General features: G+C 38.5%; 1 long non-coding RNA gene across 1 annotated transcript in view; it reads left to right on the top strand.

The window, feature by feature from the left end:
• The window catches only part of LOC145279694 (uncharacterized), a 109,960-nt gene that overhangs the window by 77,401 nt on the left and 14,955 nt on the right, over positions 1-17,604 (top strand). The gene's annotated exons all lie outside the window — the stretch shown is intronic.

The raw sequence follows: 17,604 nt of genomic DNA, 5'->3' as shown, positions 1-17,604 counted from the left end.
TATGTTGCAGAGCATGTTGTCCATTATAGGAGGAAATACGGGGAGTTGATGGCCTTCATCGCATAGGGTAGAGTTAGCTGCAAAGTTCTTGATAAATAGTTTGGCCTTGTCTGATGCTGACGAGATGACCTCAAGTCCATTGATGATGGTTGGGATAGAACGCATGCTTCTGTTCAGGATCCTGTTTGCTATTTGCCAGAACTGGTGGGAACCAAGCCGCTGCTCAGCTACTTTGGATTTAACGGACTGAGCATATAGCTCTCTTGCATTTTTTATTACTCTTTTGCAGTGGTTGCTGGCAGTCCTAAAGGCAGCTTTAGTCTCAGTACATCTATTACGTTGGTAGCTATGGAAAAAGTGATTTCTGTGCACGATGGCAGCAGCATATTCTGGGGAGAACCATGGCTGGCTGTACGGTTTTTGTTGGAATTTTTTGGATGGTATGAATCGGTCTATGCCTACAATTAGCCATTCGGTCAGGTCTGATACTATAGAGGACACATCTTTTTTAAACATGGAATTCAGTGGTAGATCGGATATAAGTGTATGGAAGCTATCCCAGTCAGCGTTAGAGTATCGATATACAGTATGGTGGAGATGTACATCTCCAGACTTCTTGCATTTTGTTTTTATCTTAACTGATACAACCGCGTGGTCGGAAGATCCCAGAGAAGACTGAACGGAACTTGAACATAGCTCAGGGGAAGTTGTGAGAAAAAAGTCTAGAAGGCTAGCATACTGACTATAAGTATCGAGCACTCGGGTGGGTTCGTGGATAATCTGGGTGAGGTCATAGGCAATGGCAAAATCATGACAGAACCTCCCCTCATCATCTGTCTTGTTAGAGTGGGTCCGCCATTCTGCATTGTGGACATTGAAGTCACCACAAATGTAGATGTTAGCTGAAGGACGAACAGACAGGATGTGGTTAATTTTTTCAGATATGCTCTTAAGGAAAGTAACTCTGCTGTTATGGGGGCGATAGAGAGCGAATATAAATGCAGTGATGTAAGCAAGTGCAACTCTGAAGCACATATAAGGTAAATTAGGGTCTTCTCTGGAGATATCCCTACCACACGAAAAGCCATCTTTAATGTAAGCACATATTCCATGTCCATGAGGATCTTGGGGGTCAGATTTAGATGTTAAGTTAGAGTATCCTTTAATTATGAATTCGTCAAGGGAAGTTAATAAGTTTTTCTTTTGTTTCATAATTCGATTTATTTTATCCATTTGAAATCGCAGGCAGGAGAATTAACACAATATTAATAATCAAATATTGATTATTTTTAATTTGAAAATTTAGAAAACCAAATAATGTTATATAATTTTTTATTGAATGACTAAAATCATTTTTTTTTTTTTTTTTTAGACTTTCGTTGTAAAAGCAATTTATTCATAAAAAACTTAGCGTGTCCTTTTTTTCACTTCATATTATTTAGTGGTGTATTAACCCAAGGGGTCAGACTCTCATAGAGAGAGAAATGTACACGTCTCTTCTGTGATAAAGAGGTGAGAAGAGCATCACCCACTAGATTATGAAGTCAGTTTTTACCCTGTCGGAAAGACAGGGTGTTCTGGGCAGCACCTTTGTGGCATTACACACCTTTACACACTGGACCCACACGTTGCATGCCGTCTACGTCGCAAGGAATAGGATAAGTAATAACTCAACCCCCCACCTTTTTTTTGTAACAACAACATTTATTTCCTCATTCTCCCGCCACGCGTGACTTCTAGTTACGGATATGACGTCAACCATGTCTCTAATGTGATTGTCTTCCCTAACGTCTTCTCTTTCTCTCTTCTTTTTATAATCTTTTTTTCAGATATGCTCTTAAGGAAAGTAACTCTGCTGTTATGGGGGCGATAGAGAGCGAATATAAATGCAGTGATGTAAGCAAGTGCAACTCTGAAGCACATATAAGGTAAATTAGGGTCTTCTCTGGAGATATCCCTACCACACGAAAAGCCATCTTTAATGTAAGCACATATTCCATGTCCATGACGACGTGACGTCATTTTGCACACCATTCGATATTTGCATATAGCCGCCATACGCGCGTCCGTACTCTATTACACCTCGTCAGGTGTAGTAACAGTATTCCATAACTTAGAATTAGGTTTAGAAAAGAAGAATCGATATTTTTATGAATACCAAATGGAAAATGATTCCTGAGATAGGTTTTGATTTGTGAATCCTTACAAATGGCCATGGGAAGATAGAAGATATGCAATTCTCTACGTGTATAAGGGCCAAACATGTCCTAAGATAGAGTACTATTGGCACAGCTAGGGAAGCACTGCTAAGAATACCCTTTCCTACTTTAACAGGGTACAAAACCGGCTTCGAAATCTAGTTAGTGAGGACAATTTCGCCTCCCCACTTCCTCTTTCTAACAGAAAAACGTTGCGAGTCTATCTCTACTCTTTCATTATTTTTATGGCAGGTGCTCCACTGAGCTTCTATGTCCCCCCCTCCCTTGCAAAGCATTCACAACAAACACTCATCCAGCTACAACCACTGTCAACAATTTCCTTTACTCTCTATATGTGCCAAAAACTAAACGTAAATTCTGTTGAAAAAGTTTTTTTTTCTCATAACTGTCCATTAAATGAACAGAATACCATGGGCCTGCTTCCCAGCTGACTATAACATGGTCGTTTTCAAGTCTAATGTAAAGAAGTATTGTTGAGTCGCTCTCTTAAATAATTTAATGGTTATCATACTTGACTCACTGTCTTTAGGTTTTGGTTTCGATCTCAGCTCAAATATTTTTTCTATTATTTACAAAAAGTGAAATGTTTAGAAAAAATATAATACTCATGTCTCAGTTTCTCTATGAACTAAAATATAATATTTTTGCGTATTTTACAACTGGGCAATGCTGGGCGGTCGACTAGTATTTATATATTTATATGCATGCGATTTACTTCTTGACTAATTAACATATTATTATGAATTTTAGAAGATAACTGCATAAAGGATCGTAATGTGAGTTATATTAAGTTAATTTAAAGTTTTATGCATAGGGAGGATAAAGTGGTGAAAGCCCTTCGTGAAAATTCAAATGGCTTTCAATTTTCGTGTAGCTTTAACACTAGCCATTAGATATCTGCTAATAAATATTTCCCAAATTTCAGTTTCCTTGTATTGGTGGGGGGGGGAGCATAATATGAGTACAACTTCCCATTTGAAATGTCAAATCTATATGAGTTGTCTTGAATTGGATCCATAGTCATTAGTGAACAAGATTTGTTGAACTTAATTTCTTAAAAATCCTTAAATTTTCGATAGTTCCAAAAATCAAAATAATCAAGTTGTCTTCGATCAAAATTAGAATACTGGCCTCCATTCTGTCTCTAAAGACAATGGATACCCCCTGTAAGAATACCTGCCTGTATAATTGTGAAGCAATGATTGCGCAATCACCAACGATACCTTTCTTGAGTCGACATTATCTGATTCCAGTGGCAAGGAAAAGTCCAGGACGACTAGAAACAATGCCAGGCTAAGCAGAGAGAATATAAAACACTTGGAGTACCAGGTGTTTTAGATGAGTAGCCATTTTTGTACTGACGAGGCTCAACGATACTTAACTTTGGTGATCTCGTGGGAGCCGGTGTCTCAGCATGATTATGCCGTATTTAAAATAGGAAAAAGGATTCTATAAATAAGGTTTAGTATCATTACATCTTGATTTTAATTTCCGTAAGAGGACTTAAAAATGGTGCTAAACTGTTCTGTTTGAGCAATTAATTTTTACTCGCCTTGGGACGGGTATTCACACTTATTTTACTAATAATTTAAAGTAGAAAAAGGATGAACATTAAAGATTCAATGCAACTCGAATTAGTAAAGCCAAATTTAATTTGTCTACAATAAAAATGGGGTTTCTCTTTAATATTAAAAGGCGTTGGATTTCAAGTAATTCCTTTTTTGTTTAGAAACATTTCAAAATGAATTTCTTATCTTATTAAACAGTTTCCAAATTTATTTCCAGGTAGACCTCCACCCCCCTCCCATACACCAACGTCCATTTCATTTAAAACCGTGAATCGTCGGCAGTAAATAAATGCGAAGATTTAGGAGCGAAGAAGACAGAAAAAGACGACAAATCTTGTGTCTTAATCTGTTGTGCCTGGAAGAGGCTTTTAAACATTTAAATGGGTTTTAATCTTATCAGGATTTACAATTGCAGCACTTTTCTGGCGAAAAATTTCACGACTCCAAAATATTCTGAATACGAATAATGAGACTGTGGAGAATAATAATAATAAAAAAAAGCTAAGAATTATGATTATTAAAAAAAAAAAAAATCTGTGATTGTAGCGAAAAGGAAATTTAAACGAATATCCAAAAAAAAATCTATATTCGGAAAGATTGATATATGTAAAAACATTTTTTTTAAAAATTACATATTTTTCATATTATGAGATTTAATACTGTTTCAATTTGAACCGAAGCATGATAGGGGTAATGTGTACATACAGCAGACTAGAAAAAAATGACCGCCGAGTTCTTAGAATGTCCACCAAGTCTTGTAAATGATGTTTTTGGCAATGATTTCATGCAAACTAAAATAAAATTCCAACTTTACATGACGCTGCCTGACAATTTCGAAATGATTCAATAGATTGCCAAGTATCATTTAATAGCCAATTCTTGGAGGTATGAAATCTGTAATTTATCATGTGCATTGAACAGTTATTCTCAGTCAATTGATGGTTGGAGATGGATATGTTCAAAAGATAGATTTCGTCATTCAGTACAAAAAATAAAAAAATCTCTTCCTTACGAATAATTTTCTTTATATGTAGAAATAAGGATTTCTTTCGTTTTTTTGCATAAAACTCGAACACAGCAGCCGTTTTCTTTTTATGCCCTCGTGCCATGATGGCTAAAAAGTACGGGTTTGTGTTACTATACAATTATTACAATTGTCTCCTCTAGTTACAGTCTTCAAAAATGAAAAGCATGTCCTCAAAACTAAAATGGATAAGTGCCGAAATTTTAAGATTAAAGAAAAATAATTTCGTTTGAAATAAAAACAAATGATGTGGTTTATCAAATTATGATGAAGCGTATCCTTTTTAACTTATTTCAAATTAATTTTTTTTAAAGTTTTTTAAAGTTTTTGCTTTCAACTGTAGAGTTGAATGTAATAATCAAAGAAGCAGACGCCCTGTGTGTCTCCTCTCTCTCTCTCACTCTCTCTCTCTCTCTCTCAGATGTGTGTGTGTGTGTCTGTGTCTCCTCTCTCTCTCAGATCCCACGTTCAGGTGGGATCTGAGAGAGAGAGAGAGAGAGAGAGAGAGAGGATGGGGGAGATTAAAGATGGCGGCCATGGCTTTATAACGTGTGGTCTCGTGGAATCGCACGAGATCACGCCGCCTACCGCGCCTACCGCGCACATATGCAAATGAAATGCAGTCATTTTTTTTTTTTAATAAAATGCCAGGGGGACAGATGTGTGCTGGAAGTTAAGTTGTGAGGAGGCAAAACAGGGACGAATTTTATCCGTGAACTTTTTTTTGTTTGTTTCTTTTTTTTTTTTTTTTGCTTGTTTCTTTTTTTTTTGTTTGTTTCTTTTTTTTTCTCCCAAAATATCAGCTCATTAAACGTGAAGAGCATTGAACACGTGATTCCTCTACGTCTGTCAGAAGGGGCTTTCACAGTATATCAACAGCTTAGTTCTGAGGAAAAGCTGGATTATGAGAGGATCAAGGCAGCACTAATACAAGGCGTTTGCTATTGACTCCGCCACTGCTTGGGAGAAATTTGAGGCAAGAACCTTATGTTCAGGCGAAACTGTCGACGTGTATCGTGCTGAGCTAGCAGTATCAGAATTTTTTGTGAAAATAGCGAATAATTCCACCCCATCTTTCCAAGCTTATAACTCCTCGAAAAATGCAATTCAAGCCCTAATTTTTTTTTTCAATTAAAGGAGCAAGGACCAAGATTTCATTAAAAAAAAAAAAAAAAAAAAAAAAAACGTGTTTTTTTTTTAAAAAGGTTTTAAACTTCGGACTTTACAGGTAAAATTCGACGAGAACACGATGTCCGTTTTTTTTTAAATTTGAATATATTATGTATTGACCTTTTCTCTTCAATTTGTGAGTAAATAATTATGTACTTATCCGAGTCGAAATTAATTATTTTTAGACATTTACAAAATTGGAGGCGTGAATTATTCGACCCCCTGTCTTTCCAAGCTTATAACTCCTCGAAAAATGTAATTCAAGCCCTAATTTTTTTTTCAATTAAAGGAGCAAGGACCAAGGTTCCATTAAAAAAAAAAAAAAGAAAAAAGAAAAAACAAATAACGTGGTTTAAAAAAAGGTTTTAAACTTCAAACTTTACAGGTAAAATTCTACAAGAACACGATGTCCGTTTTTTTTTAAATTTGAATATATTATGTATTGACCTTTTCTCTTCAATTTGTGAGTAAATAATTATGTACTTATCCGAGACTAAATTAAGTATTTTCTTTGTAATAGACACTGGGGGGGGGAACCGTGAATAAAAAAAAAAAAACGTTTGTCTAAAATATTATATTCGGTTTATTGGAAAGAACATAAAATTTCACATTGACCCTGAAAATATCGTAAAAATAGAATCAATAGAAAAATTTTGATAGATTTTTAAAATTTTAAAATTTAAAAATATTGAGTTTAAAAATTTAAAAATATTGAGTTCGGAAAATTCATTACTGTTTAAAAAAAAAAATAAAAATATTTTTATTACTTTTAAAACAACTGTAATAGTTTATTTTGGAAGTATAATCCATAAAGAAAATAAATAACCCACTTTTAACAGAGAAATTACGAGATTTTTATATTGTATTCGCAGTTTCGTGTTAGGGGTGTCAAAAATTCCTACAAAAATTCTGATACTGCTAGTGCTGAGCTGACGAAGTTGACAGTGTTGTTTGATGGGCTGTCTGAGCGGGCCTTGGCATGCAAATTTCTGGCGGGGCTCTCAACTGGAGCAAAGCAACTCCTTCGAACTAGCTCAAGCATAGCTTCATTGTCCCTTAATGACCTAGTAGATCGAGCCAGGACCATGATGAAGAATACCTATGAGATGAGAGAACCGGTAGTCGCTGCTGCACAATCCACACCGAGTGATTCATAGGCTTGGCTCATGTGGAGAAGTTGTGTGTTATTTGTGCAATGGCCAGGACCACATTTCGAGGAACTGCCTGCGGCGAGTGACAGCTGTTTACTGCTACTGGTGTAATAGGACTGGTCATATGAGCTGGAATTGTGCGGGGAAACTGGGTCAGGGACAAGATGCCAGTGTTGACCTCTTCTTCAAGCAGAGGCGCTTCCGACCATTCAGGTCTATATCAACGAGACATTGTGCTCAGCACTCCTCAATTCTGGGTGCTCTCACACCATAATATGCGCGCACCTCTGTCGCACTTGGAGGAAGAAGAATGTTAGGGTGACCACCATCAATGGAGAGACACGAACATGTTGTAGGGTGGGTGCTGTGAACATTTGCACAAGAAATTTTGCTAATGTCGAGGTAGCACTCAAAAAAAAGTTGAGCTTTGACCTGTTTCTAGGTTATTATGCTATCAGAGCCCTAGGTGGTGTTCACATAATGGAGATGGAGACAGTACAGTTTCAGGAGAAGACTCCAGTGTGTGCTGCACTGAAGATTGACCATCCAGACTTTATTGACGAATTTGACCAGCAGCAGAAGGTTTGGACCGCCTCATAGAAGTGGTCGGGAAACCAGGAACCAGCCAAACTGCAGAATGAGGTAGCCGAGTACCACATGCCCAACCAAATGAGCCCTGCATACAAAAAGGAACTCCGCAAATGGATCAAGGATGGCTGGTTAATTCCCTACCCCTATGAGAAACTTGGACCTCTCAAAGGCCTGATCCCATTGATAGCAGTTGCGCAGCACAACAAAACAAAGGTGAGGCCAGTGATGGACTACAATGAACTAAATACACATGTTGATGAGGTCATGGCAGATGCTGACTTTTGTGCCAGCAAGCTATGAGAGTGGTGCCGGCAGGGTTCCAATGTGTCCCTGCTGGATCTAAGAAAAGTGTACCTGCAGGTCCGGATCAGCAAGACAATGTGGCCATTTCAGATGGTATTGTTTGCCGGCAGGAGGTATTGTTTTACCAGACTATGAACATGGCATCATCAACACTGTGTTGTCACAGGAAGAAACAATAAAAGAGGAGGCATGTGAATGAAGATGTTGCGTCATCATCACGCGTAAAGTCCAAACTGGTCAAGTTTGGTTTGATCTGCAAGGACCCAGAACATTTGAAGGATGGCGCCTGTGTCTTGAACGTTCAACAGGAACGAGGGATCTTGAAGTGGAAGTGAAGAACTGCAGTTTCTGAAGTGCCCAATGTCTTTATGAAGCGAGCTGTACTCTCCCTGTGTGCAAAACTTGTGGGGCACTTACCAGTGTGTGGATGGACTCGTGCAGCAACAGACATCATAAAGAGGAGGGCAAGTGCTGTCACCAAAGCCTGAGATTATGAAACGGCAGACAATCTGCTGGTTTGCATGGTGAAGGAGACCATTGCAAAGGTAAAGCAAGATGACCTTGTTAATGGAGACTGGTGCATGCAGGGAGACAAACTGAATGTGTGAGTGGATGTGAGCTCTCTGGTGATTGGTGTGATGTTGGAGAAGAATGGTGTTGCGATTGATGATGCCTGCTGGTAGCAACCGGCAAATGACACTGCTCATATCAACCTGACAGAGCTCGGTGCAGTGATAAAAGGCATCAACCTGGCACTCCAATGAAAAGTCAGGAAATTACGCATACACACTGATTCGCTATGCATGTACCACTGGATATCGGACACACTAACAGGCAAGACCAGGGTGCACATCAAGACAACCACCGAGATGCTGATCAGACGGAGAAGACCATAAGAAAGCTGGTAAAACCTGTTTGTGGATGTGGTACTGGTCACTTCAAATTGCAACCTTGCTGATAGGCTTGCTCGGGTGCCACAGATGGTATGAAGCAGTGAAGAAGGAAGCTGAGTCAGTACCATTATGTGCTACCTCTATTGAAGAGATACACCACATCAGTGGGCACCCCAGAGTGAGATGGACCTGTTATTTTGTGCAGTTGACCAATTCATCTCTGTCCAAAAGTGCAGTGAAAGCGGTAGTTAGGAATGACAAACATGCCAGTCAATCAACTCTGCCCCAGCTAGATGGTGGAAAAGTCGGCTGGGAATAGATATGACTTGGAGCTGACTGGGGATGGATATAACCTCCTACAGCAGCCAGCACTTCCTCACCCTGATTGAGTGTGAACCGACAAGTTTCGCAATCTGGCGCTCATTAAAAACACAGGATTCCTCCAGTATGATCCGTGAACTGGAGTTCATATTTTACGAAAGGGGGCCACCTGAAGATATCCTTACGGACAACGACATGGCCTTCTGCAGTGGGGAGTTCAGGTGTTTTGTAGACGAGTGGGAGATCCGGCTCAGACACCGATGTGATATGTGCCAAGTGGCCATAACATAGCAGAGCGGTGCCACCAAAGCGTGAAGAGGATCGTGGCAAGAAAACAATACACGATCACAGAGGCGGTTTATAGATATAATGCAACACCAAAGGATGCCATGACTAATGCAAGTGCACTTGCCAATGCGATCCATTGCTATGGAGTGCACATCAAGGACATTGACGCCCGTCTGCCTGATCAGCAGGAAACCTAAGGGCCGTATGAGTTAGGGGACACTTTCTGAGAAAAAATCTCCCAATAGCCGATGCACTACCCGGCTTCAAAGAGGACGAATCACTAGCATCATCAATAAGCAGGCTGTGTTAGTCGATGGTACCCTCACACCATGTGAGGGATGTCCGGCATGCCCTAAATACAAACCAGTTGGTGAGTAGCGGCAATGGTGAATCCTCCAATGATGACCTGTGGATCCGACTTATTCCCCGTGATGGTACGATAGTTCCAGCACTCCTTCTGAGAGCTCAGATGAAGAAGTCCAGCCTGATGGTATGACTGCAAACCCTAATACTGATGCTGATAGATCTGACGCCTCTTCTGAGAGCTCCAATGAAGATGAAGTAGTCCAGCCAATCCTCCTTCATAGGAGTGCCCGCAACAAACGACCACGTCCACAATGCCACATGTGTGATCTTGAGACAAGGGGAGAGTGTAGAGTTGAATGTAATAATCAAAGAAGCAAGCACCCACGTGTGTATGCCTTATGTGGCTATACAATTTACCTTCAGGTGGGACCTGAGAGAGAGAATAAAAATGGTGGCCGTGGCTTTATAAGGTGTGGTCTCGTGGAATCAATAGAAATTTGTTCAATAAAACGCCTCTTGACAGAGGTGAGGGGGGGGAACACGTGTTGGAATTTGAACGAGAAAGTTGTGAGAAGAAAATACAGTGACGATTTCTATCCATGAACATTTGCGTTTTTTCTGTTTCTTTTTTTTTTTTTTTTCTTTTTTTTTCTCCCAAAATATCAGCCCATTTAACTGCATCAACATAATTAATAACTGTAGTCAAAGATTGTTAATGATCTTTGATCGATAATTAAGAAGATTCCTCCTATTTCTAACTATACAAAAATTAACAAGATTTTGGTATCTCAAAAAATAAAGCGCATTTTTCTTATTTAATCTATAAATTTATCAAGAGTATTAATTGGGAATCCATAAAAACTAATATTTATCATGGTAACTTGCCTAGAATTCTCCTTCTATGAATAAAAACAAAAAGAAAACCAATCTGTATGGTGTATGTCCCATGATGGATATACGGCACAATCCCATTGACACACGAGTTTCCACCAGATCACTGAAGTTAAGCAAAGATAAGCCTGGCCAGTACCAGATGGGTAACCATTTGGGAAGGCTAGGCGTTGTATATACCATGCCGAGTCATAAGAAATTTTCAGGTTGGTATCTGGAAACATAGTAATTCACTGGGAGAGATGCACCCCTAGTTTTAGTTAAGACATACATCTAAGAGAAGGTAACTCTGATGATGTCAGCAGCATGACGTTGGATGACCATGGAGGAGGATGAATCTCTAGCAGATCAACAGTTCTATAGTATTAAGAGTTACATTATTCGACTGCAGCTGTTCGGATGATCTAAGGACAACGAATAGGTGCAAATAGGGGAGTCAGATGCACTGTACTGGGGAAGGTAATGGCCCCCCCCCGTGTATTCTGCTAAATTTAAGATCATGTGATGTCTTCAAAGGAATCGAACCAACAATGGACCAAAGCCTATGAAGAACAGTAACCATGATTTCATCTACGGCATGACTATGCCACGATACAAGAAGACCCGTGATGGAAAGAAAATTTTATACACCAAAAATCACGTAAATTGATGAAGTAGTTTTAATTTTATTAAGAAAATTATATATATGTGAATTGGAGGGGGGGGGGCCAATGCGCTTCCTCATGTTAAGAATGGCTTTCTCAAATCTCGATTTGGAGTTATCTTCCTTGTTCGTTTTTCCAGATTGTATCGTGATATTGTCACTCGTAGACACATAAAGTACATTTATGTAAAATTAAAAAAAAAATGATCCAGCCTTTTCAGAATCCAAAGGGAACGAACTCATAGACACACAGTCTTTTATATATAACTATAGATAAGCTGTAAATATGTTAATATACAGCACAATCACATTAATACACCGGTTCTCGTCAGATCATTGACGTTAAGCAATGTTGAGCCTGGCCAGTACCAGATGGCTGACCATTTGGAAATACCAGGCGCTGTATGTAGGAACACGTTGACACTTGTTGTGCCTCCTGCATCCTATCTGGCTTCCAGCTGTCTCAACTCTGTCCTGCCGCTGGATCAGGCTGGTTGGGAGGAGAGAGTGAGCTGATTCTGTGCAAACTAGCTTTACAAACAAGCTTCACTTTAAACAAACTTTCAGCGAGAGATACCCATCATCCCTAGCATGATCTGATGGTCTTTGTCGTTCCAAGAGACTAACCGTTTTTTTTTATCAGCTTTAGATGATTATGTTGTGGCTAAAATACAGACTGAGTTAAAAACGCTAACTAGATTCTAAAGGGGAGGACTTGATGAAAGTGTTGTGAACGCTTTCATAGAAAAGGAAAGATAAAAAGAAGCAGACATTGTGTCCGGGCAAGTCAGCTGGAAAACGTTAACGAGAGAAAGAGAACAGATCTATGGACGTGAAACATTAAGAGGCTTTTTAAAGAAGGGAAAGTGTCGTGTTTTGTGTTGGTGTGTGGGGGGGGTAGAGGTGGGGGGGGAAGAGAATTTTTGTTAATTCACAAACGCTTAACATGAAGAAATTATTGAACAAAATCAAAAAAAAAAAAGGGGGGCGGAGAACACTTCATCTTAGTGTGGGTGTAGGTAAAATTTAAAGGAATTTCTGCTGAAAGGGGCATTACAAAAATAAAGGAGTGAATATTATAGGGGTTTGTATCCCTTTTTTGACGCGAGGGGGCAGGTAGGGGGAGCTTAGCAGACAATCGACATACAGAAGTCACTATTTACTTATCCATGAAGGCAGAGTTAGACACAAGATCGTAGAAAGTAGAAAATTCACTTCCTTCAGAAAAGAACACTCTGAATCGAGACAGAAAAATACTGCCTCAGTCTAGAACAATTTCTCCTTCAAAGACTGACGACAGAAAATATGAAGTGCATTATCAGAGCAGATATTAACACTTTGCTCTTAGGCAAAAGGCCAAGGCTGTTAAAGTACTTGTAGAACAGGCAGAGAGATGCAACATTTCATCGATGTGACATAGGCTGAAGTTTAGCTGACAGTTCAGGACCTATCAGATTGGCGACTCTCTTTTGAACCTTGTCTAGGAGCGAGAGACTAGTGGCAGATGCACCAGCCCAAATATGACAACAATACTCCATACATGGGCGAAAAGTGGCCTTATAGAGGTATAGGATACTTTCAGGTCTTAATAGCTTTCTAGCAGGAAAGAGAGAACCCACCTTCTTCGGAGCGGTCCTGGCAATGTTCTCAATGTAATTGTTCCAACTCATGTTTCCTGTGAACGTTAGGCTGAGGAGTTTAAAAGATGTACTTTCAGATATAGAGTCTTTGGCCATTGCTATTGGTGGTAGGAAACGTTTCTTGTAATTATTGAAGGAAACAAGTTTAGTCTTAGCAGCATTGAAGGTGACCATCCATTTTTGTCCCCATTCCACTCCGGATCGGAGATCTTCTTCTAGTGTTTCTGCCATTTCTTTAGAAATGTTCATTTGTTTTCCTGTTCTGCCTCTTATAGAGCGTGGTGTCGTCAGCATACATACCCATCTCACAATTTTGTCAGGGAGGTCATTTATGAATATTAGGAATAACAGAGGTCCAAGGATAGACCCCTGAGGCACTCCCGCATTTATATCATATTGTTTAGATGTACGACCGTCAAGGACAACCTGGATTTTTCTCTTATCTAAGAAGGATCTAATTATGTTATGTATTCTTCCAGTGATGCCGTATGATCTGATTTTCTTGAAGACCTTCATGCCATACCCTGTCAAAAGCCTTAGATATATCTAGAGCTACCACTCTACCCTCCCCCGCTTTGTCCAGTGACTGGTATATACGCTCTGAGATTATAGTTAGGATGTCTGCTGTGGAATGGGCTTGCCTAAATCCATATTGTTAGTCAGTCACAAGTTTAGCATCTGTAAGGTGATGAACTAGAGCTTGGTTAATTATGGTCTCAAATATTTTGGCAAAAAGTGGGAGGAGGCTAATGGGGCGATAATTTACTGGGTCAGTTCATTCACCAGAATTCTTGAAAACTGGCACTACAGAAGCAGTTTTCCAGCAGGCAGGAAAGCAAGATTCATTAAAGCATTTGTTGCAAAGTTTGGAGAGAACTTGAGCTACTTCGGCAGCATACTTTTTTAATAGCACAGCCGGGATGAGATCAGGTCCAAATGCTTTTTCAGTGTCAAGCTTTCTTATGATAGCATGCACCTGAGCAGGGGTGATTTTTCAAATCGTCTAGTGTGGCATCTGTCTTTAAAGGAAAGTCAAGGAGAAAGTGGTTAGCAGAGTCCAGTGTGGAGTTGGAGGCAAACCGTCTGGCAAGCATGTTAGCCTTCTCAGTTGCTGAGCAAACAACTTCATGAATATTGGATAGTGGGGGGATTGTTGATTGCCCATTATTTTGTACGTTTCATTCAAGTAATTATGCAAACATAATTTCAGAAAATCAAGTTTGTTCTTTGATAAGATAGAGGCGTATTTGAAATGAATGTTCTGCTTAGAACACAACTGAACCATTATTTATACTTGACTTATGTTTTAAACTTTAAGTGAAGCCATTATTTACAGATAATTTTAAAAGAATCAACAGTAGATTCTCTACAGTGCAATGTAGACTACAATCTATTATGGACTTAGTCACTGTGGAGAAGCAGGTGAAGCTTCTTCCTGGTACACTGTGGAGGGAGGGGTCTCTAATTAGAGTAGGCAATCGATTTGATTAAAAAATGGGTGATTCCATCGATTTTGATGACAGTGAAAGTATGGGAGGCTGAGATATTTGTTGACCCTCATTCAATCCTGGAAAAGGTCGGGTCTCCCTGCTAGTATATTTCTATGGATTTAATTTAATAAATTCTTGTTGAGTTGACTCAATTTAATGCATGTTTACTGAATGGAAACAAAAAACTATTGATTTTTGTATTGTTCATCGCCCTTATTGGTTTGAATCTCATTTGCAAAAATAATATCTATTTTCAATTCCGATGACACAAATTATTTTGCAACAATAAGAAATAACTAACAACCCATAGATGTTAATTTCAATGACATTCACTCTGGTTGAGTTAATCTGACTTCTTTTTTGGACTCGCCACATCCTGAACCATGGCAACTAATGTATGGCGTTCCTGAGTTAAGTCATATGAGATGGCTAACCAATTGCAATTCTTGCATTGAAGGCCAAACCTCAGCAGATTTGAGAGCTCATCAAAAGTCCTTCTTGATGGTTGTTATTTAGGTTCTTAGCTGACCATCGATATGTTTGCATCACTCGGGTAGAGAGTATTATCTTGCAAATTAATTTTTCTTTGGAGCGGCAAGGTGCATGCCTGAACAATCAAATATTTTTTTTAATGGAAATTGCTCTAGACAAGGCATAAAGCCATTTGATGTAAGGAGCTAAAAAATATTACTTCAAGGTCCATTTCTAGTCAGTGATAATTGTTATTGTGACACAGAAAGCAGCAATTCTTTTCTCTTTGTTAGAAACCCCCTCATGAATTTCTTTTTTTTACAAGTGTAAAAAAAACAGAAAAAAAAACAAAAGGGAAACACCTTATACAGCCTAACATCACAAGTGCATTTGAAAAGTTTTATTACCCCACAAGCCTAAAGGCATATAAAATCAACAGCACAACAGCAGGCTTTTTTAATATGATAGGAGCGTGTTCGAAATAAATGTTTCTGTATACAATTGAACCATAATACTTGACTTTTGCATGTTAAACTTAAATTCAAGCTGTTATAAATAAAAATAATTTCATAAAATCAACAGTAAGTTATATATAGTGCAATGTAGACTACAATGTATTGTAAACTAGGTCACTGCGGAGAGGGATGTGGAGCTTCCTCCTGGTGCATCATCATAGGTTCCCAACTAGAGCAGGCAATCAATTGATTTGATTGAAAAATGGACGATTTCACCGATTTCAATGACACTAAAAATATTAGAGTGTGAAATATTTGGGCAACGTCAGGTCTCCCTGCTGGAATAATATATATATATATATGTATATATATTATGTCAATTACTGTCTCTTCCCTCTTATGCATTTCTCCCCTTCCTCTGTTTACATCAGCTGTTACTGAACAGCTGAGTATGACATATGAAGATAAATAGGTATTTATATATAAGCACATAAGCAGCAGCACACACACACATATATATATATATATATATATATATATATATATATAGTGCTGCCAAAAAGAAAGTCCGCACTTGTCATTTTTTCAAAAACCACAAATGTAAGATAAATTGTATGTAACTATTTAAACAGCTTATACCTCATTTGATTCGCCTTTTATTCCTTTATATTTTTACTTGTTCATATTTGACTTTTAATTGAAGTATCCTAGTATTCGCGTAGATTTAAAAAATTAGCTTAAAATCAAGAAGACAAACAGCAATTCTGCAGCTACAACTGAACTTAAAACCAGCTTAAAATATCCACCTTTAAGCATCTCTAATTGTAACTGTTGTTGTTCTTAGGTTATACAAGGTAACATTTAGTCCTTAAGTCTCTCTTGGTGTTCGTCAAGACCTCATTAATCTCCATCTTTCTGGTTTATCGAATCGAGAAATCAGCTGCAGATTGAAATGTGATGAGAAAACGGTAGGTATGACTGTGCAATAGTACCTAAACACTGGCAGTGTTCGTGATGCCCCTAAATCTGGTCATCCTATAGTTACTTCTTACAGGGAAGACAATGCTCTCAAGATCTGCAGCCTCAGAAACAGATTTAAAACGGCGCCCCAAATCCAACAAACAGTGTAATCTTGTTAAAAAGTGCTGTCTTTCTACAGTTAAGAACAGATTAAAGGAATCTAGTTTGTGAGGCTGTGTTCCAAGACACAAGCCAATGATTTCTGTAAACTTCGTCAGATGCAATGAAGATCATGACTCCATATTGGTCAAAAGTGATTTTTAGCGATGAAAGCAAGTTTAATAGGCTAGACAGTGATGGTAGGCAGTGCGTCCATCAAAAGAAGGCTGAAGAATTTGATCCTAGATGCACAGTTTCAATGCTGCAAGGTGGTAGAAGTTCAATTTTGGTGTGGGGCGTTATTAGTTTGACCAAGTACATTGATATGTTGACTGAGCATTTTCTACCCTACTTTGGTTGGAATTTGGATGATAATCCCATCTTCAGGCAGGATAAACCTCCCATTCACACAGCTGGCAATGTCAAGAGGCTCTTGGAAGAACATGATATTCCGTGTTTGGATTAGCCTGCACAATCGAACTGTTATTCACAGATAAACATGTAATATCAAGAACAAGGTAATCGACACACGCTGCCAAATACTCACATACGTATATTAATTACATACACATATTATTCACACTATAAAGATTTTGACTTGAGACTATTTACTCAACTTAATCCGTGTTTGGATTGGCCTGCACAATTTCCAGACCTCAATCCTATCGAAAACGTATGGCATTATACCAAGCAACAGCTACGCAATGATAAAATTTAAAATCTGGAAGAACTTTGGACAAAAATTAAAGAGAATTGGGATGCCCTTTCACCAGAGTATTGTCACAGACTAATTTAAGAGAATACCCTAAAATTTGCAGACTGCCAAATTGCAGAAGGACTATGCTACTAAATCATAACTAATTCATTGTGTTCCTGTTGTATCTGTGTTGCATTAATGTTCTAAAAGTATATTTAAATAACAATTTTCCATTGTACGGACTTTGTTTTTGCCTTCTGCGATTTGAAGTTAATTTTTTTTTAATTGACGTGAACACTAGGATATTTCTATTAAAAGTCAAATATGAACAGGTAAAAATATAAACAAATAAAAGGTGAATCAA

Source organism: Euprymna scolopes, chromosome 7, assembly GCF_053919585.1.
Source record: "Euprymna scolopes isolate OS-2025 chromosome 7, ASM5391958v1, whole genome shotgun sequence".
NCBI classification, from domain to species: Eukaryota; Metazoa; Mollusca; class Cephalopoda; order Sepiida; family Sepiolidae; genus Euprymna; species Euprymna scolopes.
The sequence above is the reverse complement of the archived record's forward strand: the minus strand, read 5'-3'. Positions and strand labels throughout refer to the sequence as shown.